Consider the following 16,675-nt stretch of genomic DNA (forward strand, 5'->3'; position numbering starts at 1 on the left):
ATACTAATGAGGCATTCTGGGGATTGGGGTATCCTGGGCTAATTAGCCATTTGATCACCCCCCTGAAAATTCCTGGAGGAAGAATTTATGCACCTGAGGGAGTCACAGAATCCTTTAGATATGCAACGTAACATAACCAAAAAAACAATCCCCGGGATTCATGAAGCTTACGCCATACGCCGGAGTAGCGGCTGATCTAGCACCAAATATGGCCACCGAGCGCTTCAGGTAAGAGCTGTTTCCACGTGCACTACCAGCATATGGCAGAGCTGCGCAGCTCCTGGTGCATGTATGCTATTTACCCCATGCGCAGCAGTGTAGCATGCAAATGAAGGTATATAGTGATTCATGAAGGGGTGCAGGCGTAGCGTAAGCATGTAGAAATGTAAACCAAAAAAAAAAAAAAACAACGGTTTACATTTTGTCAAACATAAAATTGGAGCCATTAAAGCAGACCAAACTTACGTATTATAATGTTAATATATGCCAATGGCTAAATATATAGCCAATGGCATAAAACAACATGCACAACATATAAAAAATAACATTTAATGTCATGGCCACACCAACGCAAAGTAAAACTGCAGTGCATCTGTGCGCAAACAGGATCACAAGGAAAATATATTTAGATGTCATAAAACTGTAATGTAACACAATTCATGATATCCTCATAATAGTCAATGGCATGCATGCTACACCACAACCATGACGCAAGGGTTGCTAAGGGTCTATGACAGTGTTCCATGCGGTAACTAGGAATTAGCAGTCAATGCCATGCAAATGAGTCAAGTAATACTGAATTGCAAATGCCCTGCCGGCGTAAGGATGTACGACATGGCATAGCGGTACAACACCGAGGAGTGGCCTGGAGGTAAACATGACATCAAGAGAGGGGCGCGCCACCATAGCTGTAAGCACATTGGATCATTGCTAATCCATGTTGTGTGTTGCTAAGCAAAGCCGCAGGATAGGGGTGTGGAAGGAGCCATAAATTTGCTTAGCTGAGAGCACACAAGGTAACCAAAAGTTCATGTGAACGTGGATGAAAACGTGCACGAAACCCGGTAAACGGCTGTGCACGGTGTGCACCACAGCTGAAACAGGAATGATACGGGAAGACAATAAGGAAATGCTGCAGCATGGTAATTGTAGTACAAATGAGTAATTAACATCTAGAAACTCACAGTGGGCCATAGACAACAGCTAACAAGGCTGCTAGCAGCTACCTGCAGAACAGGAAAGGGGAGGTGCCGTACAGCAAAGAAAAGAGAACTATCACAGCAGAACAAAGCAAACTTGCAGTAGATCAGCTACATAACACATTTCCCAACACAATCCTGGGTTGTGAAAGCACAAAACAAGAAAGGTGGCAGCTGGATTCATGCCTGACAATGGGAGGGGAATCCGGTTGAAAATAGAAGTAAAGGGCAATAGATGAATCATGGCAGACAAGCGTAAGTCAACACCAAAGGTCTCACAATAGCAGTACCTGCTGTAGAACCAATAATTAAGACACCTTGCAGCTGGAATAGCACAAACACACCCAATTACACCAGCATAATCCATTGCACAATAGTATAAGGTGTGAAAGCCCCACACACACACTTGTGTATTCCCAGACACTGTGCACCATTGGTGTATACAGACGGGGAACTTTTAATATGTACATTTTAGGGGCCGCCATAGCTTTGATTCAGCAGCATGTGTTGGAGACTGATGGTGGTGTGGAGGATGATGTTGACAACCATCTCAGGCACCAGAGGAGGAGAAGAGTGTTGAGCTGTGCCGGCCATGCCTCAGAGCCAAAAATAACAGAAGGGAACCCATCCCAGTGGACACGAAGGTATGTGTAAGCTTGAGAATACTAGCCACAGGTACCTTGCAAAGGCCAACTGGGGATCAGCATCCAGGGTACTCCACCAGTTCCTGGATGCCATGTTACCACATGTAAATGAGCACATATACTTCCCCCGAACGCAGGTGGAGTTGGCCAGCAATATGCGTCTCTTCCACCATGTGGTAAACTACCCAGAGGTACTGGGTGCAATAGACTGCACGCACATACACATCAAGTCACCACCCAGTGAGCAGGGTAGGCACTACATAAACTGCAAGGGATTCCCCTCCATGAACTGCCAGGTCATGTGCAATGCCCAGGGCATTATTATGGATGTGTGTGCTGGCAGCCCTGGAAGCTATCACAACTCCCACATCTGGCATGCCTCTAAGCTTTATCAGGTTTTTGCCAGGGGGGACATCCCATATGGCAACCTGGTGGGGGATGCTGGCTATGCACTGGAACCATGGATGATGACTCCCATCAGAAATGCACACACAGCCACGCAAGAACGCCATAATGAGGCACACGCAGAAACCAGAATTATCACAGAGCACATGTTTAGGATGCTGAAATCACGGTTCTGTTGCTTGGATATATCTGGTGGAGCTTTGCAGGACTCTCCAGGAATGTGTGCCCACATCTTCATAGCATGTGCCATGCTACACAATATGATCCTGCGGAAACAGCTGCAGCAGGGACAGAATGGTGAGGGCCCTCACAGCCCACCACCATTGCCAAGGAACCCACAGGCACAGGGGGACTCAGACCATGAACACCCTGTGCCAGCCCCAGTAGGCAGACGGAGGTGTGCCCAGTATGCCCATGCCTTGGCAAAGAGGGAACGTATATCACACACACTGACAGTGTAGGCACTCATGGACTGACACCCTTCTCCACTTGCACACAAAGCAAACATGGATGGCACACACACATGACCACCTGTAAATTGTCATGTATAGGTAGTCTACTGTGTGCATCCTACATAGGTAGCCCTCAACTATTGTATACACAACCACCATTGGCACAAGGTAAGTCAATACCTGAACAGTAAATTAAGCTATCAGCGTGTGTCCATACTGTATGTACAGGTTCATAGATACATAGGTAGGTAAATGCCTAACTGTCAAGACCACTCATAAGCACAGGCAAAAAGTGTCTGCTGTTGCCACCCCATCGATTAACTAACTGTCCCTCTGTGGAGCAGAACCAATTCCAGGATCCCTGGGCTGTAGCTACTGTTCACCACCCACTCTGCAAGGATTCCCCGGAGTGTTAGTGAGGGGTTTTGTATAATGTAATCAGGGATGTAGTTCCAAACAATGGGGAGTATCCCTGACAGGAATCTTCACAGATGTGTACATGTTACAAAGTATACCTTAAACACAGCTTGCATATATAGGTAGTTCTCCACAGAATAATAAACATGTGGAACACACAACCACTGAAATGTGCATTAATCACCATTGCACTACAAATGCCTGCTCTGAGAGGTAAGATATCACTGCCAGGATTAGAACATGCAACCATGTACACATTCATCACAATAACATACCACTAAGCTACCTGAGATGTAGCAATGGCAGTCGTGTATACTGACAGGATAAAACACAAAAGGTAGGAATGTGTTGAAAGAGGACAAACCGGCATGTACCCAATGAAAGGTGTATGTTTTATATATATATATATATATATATATATATATATATATATATATAATATATATATATATATATATATACACACACATCATCATATATATATATATATATATATATATATATATATATATATATAGAGAGAGAGAGAGAGAGAGATATGTCGATATATGGGGATATACATATATATGTAGATATATAGATAGGTTAACAACATCTACATAACCATGGAGGTACATATAAATGGGATACCTACCACATACCGACTGCTTTACATACTGACGCGCATAATCCCGAGGCTTAAGGTCCGAAAGAACACAGTACAGAAACACCAGATGCGCAAGGTGTAATCTCACGATGTTAATGGACAGTTAGTCAGTGCTTCTGGTGTTGCGGTTCAGGTAGGTTACTGTGTGTAAGTGTGTTTCTTAGGGCTGTAGTGTGTGTAAGTGTGTGTTCTGTGTGTGGTGTGTGTGTTCTTGGGGGACTGTATACAGCGGTTGAAGTGTTCATATATGTGTATAACATGGACCATAGCAATCACACATTCCGCCACTACCAAGCTTTATGAACAAAGGATATGGAGAGCATATGCCTATACACTATTACAAATATGTGCTATGGACATGAGCCAATGATAGTGTTACCACCTGTCCCACTTTGCGAGGGACACTCCCTCTTTGGGCGGTTGTGTCCTGACCAAATATATTAAACGTGCCAAATGTCCTGGGATTGTAGGACATAATTATGTCCCATATGTACTGTAATAGTTGCATACAATAGTTATTTCTGTATCTAAAATACCTACATGTTACAGGAAACAGGATAAGCAACCAAACTGCTACAAGAATAAGCTTATATTTAGGCAAGAAAGGAAAGTTCTATCCCTTGTACTGACCATGGGTTTGTGTCGGCCTGTAAAATCAGATGTGTGTCCTGAAAAGGTCCCATTATGGCCATATGAAAAGGTAGAACCCTAGCCAAAGAAGGTCAGTCACCAACACAACTATGATGACTGCAAATACCTATGACAGAAATACACAGCTATCATGTAGCAACACGTTATTACATTCAGATGTATTACCGAAGGGATTTAAGGACTAACATCACCTGCATGCTATACAGGAACCACATAACAGTGCCTTAATGAATCAGCCTGAAATTACCATTGTATTAGTCCACAAAAGGATAGGTGTTCAAATTGGGAAGGAACCCTCACGCACATAGTGATTATGTATAAAAGCAGTTCCTACACACCTGCATCTGCTAAGCACACCCACCAACATCACCCACACACCCAAACATATTACAATACAAACTGTAATAACATCACAAATCATTCACTCACTGTATGACATCTGCAGAAGCCTTAACATACCTTGTCAGAGACACACTAACATGGCCCTATGTGAAATAGCTGCTGTTATACAATGGAACAGCTGCTGATGTAACAGGGTTTGTTTGCACTAATCCCATTTCAGAGGGTTGTGCATACACTGGGATGTGTTAGCAATTAGTGAGTAAAAGCACAGTATGCTACACTTGTACACCAAATCAAGGATGTCTGGTGAGCACACTGTACACCACATAACAGTTCATGCATAGCCATACGGCCTTGAGCTGGCCAAACATCCTTGCCAGACTTAAACATCTGCAGAAGTATCAGGTACAAACAAACCCTGCATAAGTAGCAATGTTCTGAAATATAACAGCTGTACTCACATGTAGAACTAAATCGTCTAGCCATTACACACAGTCCACGGGAGTCATGAAGCTAATATATCTCTGTGTGTCTCCATATAGCTGTTGAAATATATCTCAAACAACACATCTAGGCATCTCCCTTAAAAGTAAGGCAAACAGACAACACCCAAAAGAAGTACTCAGTTATACACCACTGTTGCCATGGTATTGGCTAATGGAGTAGCTGCACAGCTGATGTGCATCTAATTAACTACTTTGGAACAGCAATTGGTGGACAGGATACCACATGTTACTGATATGTAACTAGAAAAGGATGTATTATCGCACATTCAAACCATTCGTATATACCAGTGGAACATTACAAAGAACATTGAAACACAAACTGAAAAGGTAAAAATAAAATCAAACAGAATGCTGCTTCCCAGGTTAACACCACTGCTCAGAAAAATTTAAAATAATAACATCAACCAAGTACTTAGCAGAAGTGAAAGTGAAGGTGAAAATTTCTCAAAAAATGACAGTCCCAGTTGTAATTCGATGTAGTTTAATGTAAATAAAGTTAAACGGATAAGCGCTTTCACTATATCAGCTTCATCAGATCCATGATTAAACCTCCTAACAGACAATATATATATAATGAAAACCATAAAAAATCAACCAATCATAGAAATCAATTTAACTCAAGCTTCTGCTTAAAGTCACAGTATATTACAAACAGTTGCAGGGCACAACATATCTCATATAAAAACTATCCATATATAATAGCTAAAATCTCCTAAAAAATGTATAAAGAATAAAAAAACAATGAATAAGAAATGAAAAATAAAAAATGCAAGCTTATTGTAAATACTGCCATATATAATGAATGACTCATTCATGCTGGACCTGGGACCACTGTTCCCCTACCATTTCATGTAGATATTGTCAAATCACAGCCTTTTCCTTTCAATGAACATCCTAACCCTTAAAAACATAAAACACAAAAGCACATAGCAGCATAACATGTAGAAATTGTATATAATGTACTAATGCATAAAAAATATATAATACCTAGAACTCATCATCATATATGTGAAAAGAATATATACTGGGTAACTGTTAAAACCTGCTATCATTTTACATGCCTACGCTGCCTCAACCTCAGTTTTATAGACGCCCTTTCATTTTATCCAGAGCCCCTATCTGCTCTCAATATTATTATCCAGTCACTTTCTTTGCCCTCAGTGAACGTCCTAACGTCACCTCCCCTAGAAGTTGGAGTGATGACTTCTAACACTCTGAAAAGAAATTCATGATCCTGACCATTCGTAGCAACATGTTTAGCTAAAGCGTTGTGTAGTGTGCCTTTCCTAATATGATAATTGTGTTCTCTCATCCTGTCTCTAAGCGGGCGGTTGGTCTTACCCACATAAAAGGAGGAGCACATCTGGCACACTGCTAAATAGACCACATGAATGGTCATACAATTAGCTTCTACAGTAGTATGAAATACTCTTTTTAAATCTGGATGAAAAAACTCAACGTTACTATCAATAAATGGGCAAAAGTTACAGTGACCACATGGTCTCGTACAACCGGTTCCTGTGGGACGTCTGTCCAATCTTGGATAACACAACAACCTTTTTAAGCTGTGTTTATTCCTGAAAAGAAAACGTGGGGCTTCCCCCACTATCTGCTTTAGGTCATCGTCAACCTGCAGGACACACCAAAACTTGTTAACAATCTCCCTGATATCAGGCTGATCTGATGAATAAATAGTCGGAAACTTGACACAAGATTCAATCTTTCCCATCCCTATACTATTTGGGTCCATCGGTCCAAAGTACGGCCTAGCTGTTGTCGACCGTAAATTATTAACCTCATCCAAATACTGATTAACCTCACTCTCATTATAGCCCCTTTCCACTAACCTCTTTCTCAGGTTATCTGATTCATTGGCAAATCCTATATCCATAGGGTTCAGCCTAGAGGCCCTAATCACCTGCCCTTTCATGATGTTCCTGAATATAAATGGCGGATGCATACTCGTTCTCATGAGTAGTGAATTACAATGGCAGGCCTTACGGTATACTCCAGTGTTGATAATCTCATTGGATAGCCTTTCCACAAATCAATCTAGGAACTTGATCCTATGGTCAGAGAAATGCATGGTAAACTTGAGGAAAGTAGTTAAACTATTCATCAACGTATGCATGGACTGCAGTTGTACTGGTGTCCCTCTCCATAGCACAAAAAGGTCATCGACAAAACGCCGATAGAACACTACATGCTCCTCAAACAATGTTTCACGAAACAACACATGTTCCTCCCAATGGGCTAAAAAGATGTTGGCATAGCTGTTCGCACAAGGTGTGCCCATAGCTACACCATCACATTGCCTATAAAAAACATCTCTAAACATCAATAGATTATTTTCAAGCACCAGTTCTAGAAAGTGTACTATCAAATCAATTTTAACTTCTCCATAACCACTATGTTTCCTCAAATATTCTAATACATGGGTAAGTCCTAATCCATTGGGGATGACTGTGAATAAGGACTGAACATCAAACGTTACAAAAAGACAATCAACTATGTTCCTTGTTGTTTAATACAGTCATAGAGGTCAACTAAAAACTGTTTGGAGTCTCGTAGTACAAAGGCATTGTTGTTCAACACTTGTCTTAGATGTTTTTCTACATAAACAGATAAATGTTCAGTGACCCACCCACGACTGGAAACAATTGCTCTCATGGGTGCATCCTTGGAATCTTTATGTATCTTAGGTAGCCCATTTATAACTGGTATAACAGGTGTGGATGTAAAGGTATTCATATAGTTCCTTCCCAATTAAATTTCTCTGAAAAATATCGGATAAAGTACAATGTACATACCTAATTATATCACTGACAACATCCACCATAATCACTTCATAAAATTTATCATGCAACATGATTTCCATGGTTGTATTATAGTGTAGCATATCCATAGCAACGACCCTGCCACCCTTATCAGCTGGTCTGATAATGATGGTTGAATCATCCTGCAATTTCTTAAGGCTAACCCTCTCATTGTGGGTAAGGTTATCAGACCCCATAGATCTTCTCACCTTCCTGTTATTATAATAGCTATGAAATTCATCCTCCGCAAGTTTCAAGAAAGCCTCTACCAGAGGATGATGTATGGGTACAAACTCACTGAGATTCCTGAAAGTGAACTCTCTATTATCTTCTGACTCATAATTAGAGTCCTTGTATAAATATTTCAACATTACATTCCTACAGAACAACTTAAGGTTAATGATGGTATCAGTCAATCTACTCTGGCCCTTTGGGATGAAGTTCAATCCTTTACTCAATAATCTAATGTCATCCCTATCTAAAGCCTTACTGGATATATTGTGAACTAACGCTTGTTCATCCACATCTTTTTCAGGGTTTGATGGGATAGAGGCTCTCCTGATGACTTCCTCTTCTGTCTGCCTCAACTCATGGAGCGTGACCTCCGTGGGCCCTTCTCCAGGCGTGTAGGCAGAGGAATAGACAAGTCGGAACTTACATTGTTAGTTAGTTCTATTGGCTCTATCCTTACCTTCGGTCTGACCACAGCATCAGACTCCCCATATGATGGTATAGGTTTATCTTTGGTGACACGTACCTCTGGGTATAAGTTAGTGTCAGGTTGCATACTGGGATGCATGATATGTATTACATCAATGGAATCATTGTAATTATCTATAGAACTCCCATTAACTGGTAGTTGTCCTACATTCATGGGGCCACTCACACCTTTATCCAGACTTATACAAGCCTCAGACACACAAAGTTCCTTGGTGGGAGCATTATCGCATACAGTCACAGTATTAACAGCATTAGACATCTGAACTCTAACATCTGCATTAACATTAGAAGGAGCATTATCACATACAGTCACAATATTAACAGCATCAGACATTAGAACTCTAACATCTGCATTAACATTCCCAGTATTATTCTCATTAATAACAGAGACTTGTCCAAGTTCATGAGGCTCTTGTCCTCTGTTAACACGAGCAGTTGTAGAAGCAATGTTATTATACTCATTCCTGGGCCACATAAACACATGGCCTAATTTAAAATCAGTTATATCTCTGTTTGCCTTATGTCTTTTTTGTTGTAGCAATTTACGTTCAAAAGCCAGGACACTGTCTAATGCATTCTCAAAAAGTGGCTGCACCACTTTACAGGGAAACTCTCCAAAAAGCGACTGTTGCATAGTGTTGATGCTATTAATTAACTTTGTTTCCTCTGGGCTGAAAAAGTCTATGAGAAGCCGCAAATATTTCCTGCTTTCCTCTATGTTCAAGCGCTGCCATTGCGCTAACAGGTCTGGATATTCTCGCCCCTGGCTTGGCATCGTAAACACGCGAAGCATTATCGCATACAGTCACAGTATTAACAGCATTAGACATCTGAACTCTAACATCTGCATTAACATTAGAAGGAGCATTATCACATACAGTCACAATATTAACAGCATCAGACATTAGAACTCTAACATCTGCATTAACATTCCCAGTATTATTCTCATTAATAACAGAGACTTGTCCAAGTTCATGAGGCTCTTGTCCTCTGTTAACACAAGCAGTTGTAGAAGCAATGTTATTATACTCATTCCTGGGCCACATAAACACATGGCCTAATTTAAAATCAGTTATATCTCTGTTTGCCTTATGTCTTTTTTGTTGTAGCAATTTACGTTCAAAAGCCAGGACACTGTCTAATACATTCTCAAAAAGTGGCTGCACCACTTTACAGGGAAACTCTCCAAAATGCGACTGTTGCATAGTGTTGATGCTATTAATTAACTTTGTTTCCTCTGGGCTAAAAAAGTCTATGAGAAGCCGCAAATATTTCCTGCTTACCTCTATGTTCAAGCACTGCCATTGCGTTAACAGGTCTGGATATTCTCGCCCCTGGCTTGGCATCGTAAACACGCGAAGCCCTCTAGGTATGATGTTCCTGTCTAAACAGAACTGAAAGTGCAAGTGTTGCATTTGAAAACGCTTCAAGTTCATAAAATCCCTCTCAATGGCATCAAGCAGTCTGTATAACCTCTCCGTGTTCACTGTCGCCTCAATAGCGTCATCGGATGCTGCCACACTGTTGAAGTACCAGGAAGCATTCACAGTTCCCTTTAGGTACTGTTGAAACCTCGATTGTAAAGCCTCTTTCATACGGTCTTCACCTCTAGGAGAATAGTCCAATTCAATATCAGCCATGCTGTAACTACAAATCACTCCTGTTGGCAGCAAAACAAGCACGCAATAGTAAAAATAAAATCAAACAGAATGCTGCTTCCCAGGTTAACACCACTGCTAAGAAAAATTTAAAATAATAACATCAACCAAGTACTGAGCAGAAGTGAAAGTGAAGGTGAAAATTTCTCAAAAAATGACAGTCCCAGTTGTAATTCGATGTAGTTTAATGTAAATAAAGTTAAACGGATAAGCACTTTTACTATATCAGCTTCATCATATCCATGATTAAACCCCCTAACAGACAATATATATATAATGAAAACCATAAAAAATCAACCAATCATAGAAATCAATTTAACTCAAGCTTCTGCTTAAAGTCACAGTATATTACAAACAGTTGCAGGGCACAACATATCTCATATAAAAAACTATCCACATATAATAGCTAAAATCTCCTAAAAAATTTATAAAGAATAAAAATCAATGAATAAGAAATGAAAAATAAAAAATGCAAGCTTATTGTAAATACTGCCATATATAATGAATGACTCATTCATGCTGGACCTGGGACCACTGTTCCCCTACCATTTCATGTAGATATTGTCAAATCACAGTCTAGAGGGCTTCGCGTGTTTACGATGCCAAGTCAGGGGCGAGAATATCCAGACGTGTTAGCGCAATGGCAGCGCTTGAATATAGAGGTAAGCAGGAAATATTTGCGGCTTCTCATAGACTTTTTTAGCCCAGAGGAAACGAAGTTAATTAATAGCATCAACACTATGCAACAGTCGCTTTTTGGAGAGTTTCCCTGTAAAGTGGTGCAGCCACTTTTTGAGAATGTATTAGACAGTGTCCTGGCTTTTGAACGTAAATTGCTACAACAAAAAAGACATAAGGCAAACAGAGATATAACTGATTTTAAATTAGGCCATGTGTTTATGTGGCCCAGGAATGAGTATAATAACATTGCTTCTACAACTGCTCGTGTTAACAGAGGACAAGAGTCTCATGAACTTGGACAAGTCTCTGTTATTAATGAGAATAATACTGGGAATGTTAACGCAGATGTTAGAGTTCTAATGTCTGATGCTGTTAATATTGTGACTGTATGTGATAATGCTCCTTCTAATGTTAACGCAGATGTTAGAGTTCAGATGTCTAATGCTGTTAATACTGTGACTGTATGCGATAACGCTCCCACCAAGGAATTTTGTGTGTCTGAGGCTTGTATAAGTCTGGATAAAGGTGAGAGTGGCCCCATGAATGTAGGACAACTATCAGTTAATGGGAGTTCTATAGATAATTACGATTCCATTGATGTAACACATATCATGCATCCCAGTATGCAACCTGACACTAACTTATACCCAGAGGTACGTGTCACAAAAGATAAACCTATACCATCATTTGGGGAGTCTGATGCTGTGGTCAGACCGAAGGTAAGGATAGAGCCAATAGAACTAACTAACAATGTAAGTTCTGACTTGTCTTTTCCTCTGCCTACACACCTGGAGAAGGGCCCACGAAGGTCACGCTCCATGAGTCGAGGCAGATAGAAGAGGAAGTCATCAGGGGAGCCTCTATCTCATCAAACCCTGAAAAAGATGTGGACAAACAAGCGTTAGTTCACAATATATCCAGTAAGGCTTTAGACAGGGATGACATTAGATTATTGAGTAAAGGATTGAACTTCATCCCAAAGGGCCAGAGTAGATTGACTGATACCATCATTAACCTTAAGTTGTTCTGTAGGAATGTAATGTTGAAATATTTATACAAGGACTCTAATTATGAGTCAGTAGATAATAGAGAGTTCACTTTCAGGAATCTCAGTGAGTTTGTACCCATACATCATCCTCTGGTAAAGGCTTTCTTGAAACTTATGGAGGATGAATTTTATAGCTATTATAATAACAGGAAGGTGAGAAGATCTATGGGGTCTGATAACCTTACCCACAATGAGAGGGTTAGCCTTAAGAAATTGCAGGATGATTCAACCATCATTATCAGACCAGCTGATAAGGGTGGCAGGGTCGTTGTTATGGATATGCTACACTATAATACAACCATGGAAATCATGTTGCATGATAAATTTTATGAAGTGATTACGGTGGATGTTGTCAGTGATATAATTAGGTATGTACATTGTACTTTATCCGATATTTTTCAGAGCAATTTAATTGGGAAGGAACTATATGAATACCTTTACATCCAGACACCTGTTATACCAGTTATAAATGGGCTACCTAAGATACATAAAGATTCCAAGGATCCACCCATGAGACCAATTGTTTCCAGTCGTGGGTGGGTCACTGAACATTTATCTGTTTATGTAGAAAAACATCTAAGACAAGTGTTGAACAACAATGCCTTTGTACTACGAGACTCCAAGCAGTTTTTAGTTGACCTCTATGACTGTATCAAACAACAAGGGAACATAGTTGATTGTCTTTTTGTAACGTTTGATGTTCAGTCCTTATTCACAGTCATCCCCAATGGATTAGGACTTACCCATGTATTAGAATATTTGAGGAAACATAGTGGTTATGGAGAAGTTAAAATTGATTTGATAGTACACTTTCTAGAACTGGTGCTTGAAAATAATCTATTGATGTTTAGAGATGTTTTTTATAGGCAATGTGATGGTGTAGCTATGGGCACACCTTGTGCGAACAGCTATGCCAACATCTTTTTAGCCCATTGGGAGGAACATGTGTTGTTTCGTGAAATATTGTTTGAGGAGCATGTAGTGTTCTATTGACGTTTTGTCGATGACCTTTTTGTGCTATGGAGAGGGACACCAGTACAACTGCAGTCCATGCATACCTTGATGAATAGTTTAACTACTTTCCTCAAGTTTACCATGCATTTCTCTGACCATAGGATCGAGTTCCTAGATTTATTTGTGGAAAGGCTATCCGATGAGATTATCAACACTGGAGTATACCGTAAGGCCTGCCATTGTAATTCACTACTCATGAGAATGAGTATGCATCCGCCATTTATATTCAGGAACATCATGAAAGGGCAGGCGATTAGGGCCTCTAGGCTGAACCCTATGGAAATAGGATTTGCCAATGAATCAGATAACCTGAGAAAGAGGTTAGTGGAAAGGGGCTATAATGAGAGTGAGGTTAATCAGTATTTGGATGAGGTTAATAATTTACAGTCAACAACAGCTAGGCCGTACTTTGGACCGATGGACCCAAATAGTATAGGGATGGGAAAGATTGAATCTTGTGTCAAGTTTCCGACTATTTATTCATCAGATCAGCCTGATATCAGGGAGATTGTTAACAAGTTTTGGTGTGTCCTGTAGGTTGACGATGACCTAAAGCAGATAGTGGGGGAAGCCCCACATTTTCTTTTCAGGAATAAACACAACTTAAAAAGGTTGTTGTGTTATCCAAGATTGAACAGATGTCCCACAGGAACCGGTTGTACGAGACCATGTGGTCACTGTAACTTTTGCCCATTCATTGATAGTAACGTTGAGTTTTTTCATCCGGATTTAAAAAGAGTATTTCATACTACTGTAGAAGCTAACTGTATGACCATTCATGTGGTCTATTTAGCAGTGTGCCAGATGTGCTCCTCCTTTTATGTGGGTAAGACCAACCGCCCGCTTAGAGATAGGATGAGAGAACACAATTATCATATTAGGAAAGGCACACTACACAACGCTTTAGCTAAACATGTTGCTATGAATGGTCAGGATCATGAATTTCTTTTCAGAGTGTTAGAAGTCATCACCCCAACTTCCAGGGGAGGTGACGTTAGGACGTTCACTGAGGGCAAAGAAAGTGACTGGATAATAATATTGAGAGCAGATAGGGGTTCTGGATTAAATGAAAGGGCATCTATAAAACCGAGGTTGAGGCAGCGTAGGCATGTAAAATGATAGCAGGTTTTAACAGTTACCCAGTATATATTCTTTTCACATATATGATGATGAGTTCTAGGTATTATATATATTTTTTATGCATTGGTACATTATATACAATTTTTACATTATATGCTGCTATGTGCTTTTGTGTTTTTATGTTTTTAAGGGTTAGGATGTTCATTGAAAGGAAAAGGCTGTGATTTGACAATATCTACATGAAATGGTAGGGGAACAGTGGTCCCAGGTCCAGCATGAATGAGTCATTCATTATATATGGCAGTATTTACAATAAGCTTGCATTTTTTATTTTTCATTTCTTATTCATTGTTTTTATTCTTTATACATTTTTTAGGATATTTTAGCTGTTATATATGGATAGTTTTTTATATGAGATATGTTGTGCCCTGCAACTGTTTGTAATATACTGTGACTTTAAGCAGAAGCTTGAGTTAAATTGATTTCTATGATTGGTTGATTTTTTTATGGTTTTCATTATATATATATTGTCTTTTAGGAGGTTTAATCATGGATCTGATGAAGCTGATATAGTGAATGCGCTTATCCGTTTAACTTTATTTACATTAAACTACATCGAATTACAACTGGGACTGTCAATTTTTGAGACATTTTCACCTTCACTTTCACTTCTGCTCAGTACTTGGTTGATGTTACAAACTAAAAAGGATTGAATCAACAGTTAACGACACCTCGGGTTACTAATAAGGTATGTAGAACAGTCAGTATGTCTGCGTATGTAGTACCTGTAGTATTTAAAGTGCACACAATCCATATAGTGGAAACAGTAATCTTGTAGTGATGTATTGTTGAGCATAGTAACGCTTGTAGTATTTGTGTGTACTGATGTAGGTCACAAGGCAAACACCACATACACCACAAGGGATGCTATATAAGGGCTTTGAACAGAAATACTCCTCACCAGCTAATGTCAGTGGCAGGGCTGGTCCAACAAGTATGTGCTGTAAAAGGGGATAGTATATGTTGATATATTGTAACTGTAGCCATATGTATGGGTGTATTACAGAGAATAACATGTGGAAGGTTGAGCCACTGTGAAATTATGATTTGCATTGTGGGATATTGTGCCAATAACTGTGTAATGTACAGTATTGTAGGCAGATATGCATTACAAGCTACACAGCATTACTGTAATGTTAGGCAAACATTAGTTATGTCAATTGGCATTTACAATGCACAATAACAGGATACATATGTATTTTAGTCAGCCGACAGTTTATCAGCATGATAGCAAAGTAAAATGGAATAGCTATTTAACTATCCATTTACATAAGACATGTAATATATGCAAAGGTAGGTACTAGGCTGTCTTACCAAGGGTATTTGTAAGCCTAGCTAGAGTGTGTTGGCTTTCACCACCCCCATGTTGGTTCCCTGTGCCTCTGAATGGCAGAGTCAATAGTTCCCTGTGCCTCTGTCCAGCAGAGTCACTGCAGTGATCCCTGGGGTACATGTCTGTCTCCCATCCACACATCATGGTTTCCCTTGTAGAGTGCTAGTGAGGGGTCCTGCCTGATGCAGATTGGAATCATGTTCCAAAGCATGGGGAGTGTCTGGGTCAGGAATCTATACATCCAGCACATCCTACTCATCGTTGTGGTTAGGTGTATATCCCTAGAGCATGTGGCTCTCAGGGGCCTCTGCTTAGGTGGAGCATATCCAGCAATACAGGGTTGGACATGGGCCTTTTCTGTCAAGCAGAGATCACCTGTGAGTATGTGGCATGCAACTGAGTACAGCTGGAGTTTCTTAGGTTGGGCTGCATAGGTCATCTGTTTGAGGTTAGTAATCCTCTTGGTGTGGTACTGTTGTGGTCTTCCAAGCTGTTGCAGTTGTCTTGTAAGGTATATCCCAAATGGGGTGTTGTATCCTGTAATGGGTCTAATATGTCATGAGTAGAGTCACAATGGCCCCTCTGATCTGGATGCAAACCCATTAGAGATTAGGGGGGGCCATGTAGAAGGATATTCTAACCACCTTGTCATTATGGGTATCGAAGGAGAGATTGCTATCTGCTGGGGTTCCCAGATACCTTATTATCTTTTCTGTATGTAGGGGACTAGCACCTATGTGGTAGTCCACGGGTAATTAGTTATATCCAAAGGGGATGACTATGCACTTTTAGGCATTCAGCTTGACGCCATGATATTAACACCAGGTATCCGTCTCAGTGCGACCCTTCCAGAGGGTGTCTGTAACAGCTGGGGAAACAATTATGTCCCCTAGTTTGCAGTCGTCTGCAAACCTTTTCAGCCAAAGCCTTCCTGTGCTTGTCTGTACTTCAGAGAAGTATATACTGAACATGAGGAGTCCTAGGACTGAGCCCTGGGGACGCC

Source organism: Protopterus annectens, chromosome 14.part0 (genome assembly GCF_019279795.1).
Source record: "Protopterus annectens isolate FY-2018-M chromosome 14.part0, PAN1.0, whole genome shotgun sequence".
Lineage (NCBI taxonomy): Eukaryota > Metazoa > Chordata > Ceratodontiformes > Protopteridae > Protopterus > Protopterus annectens.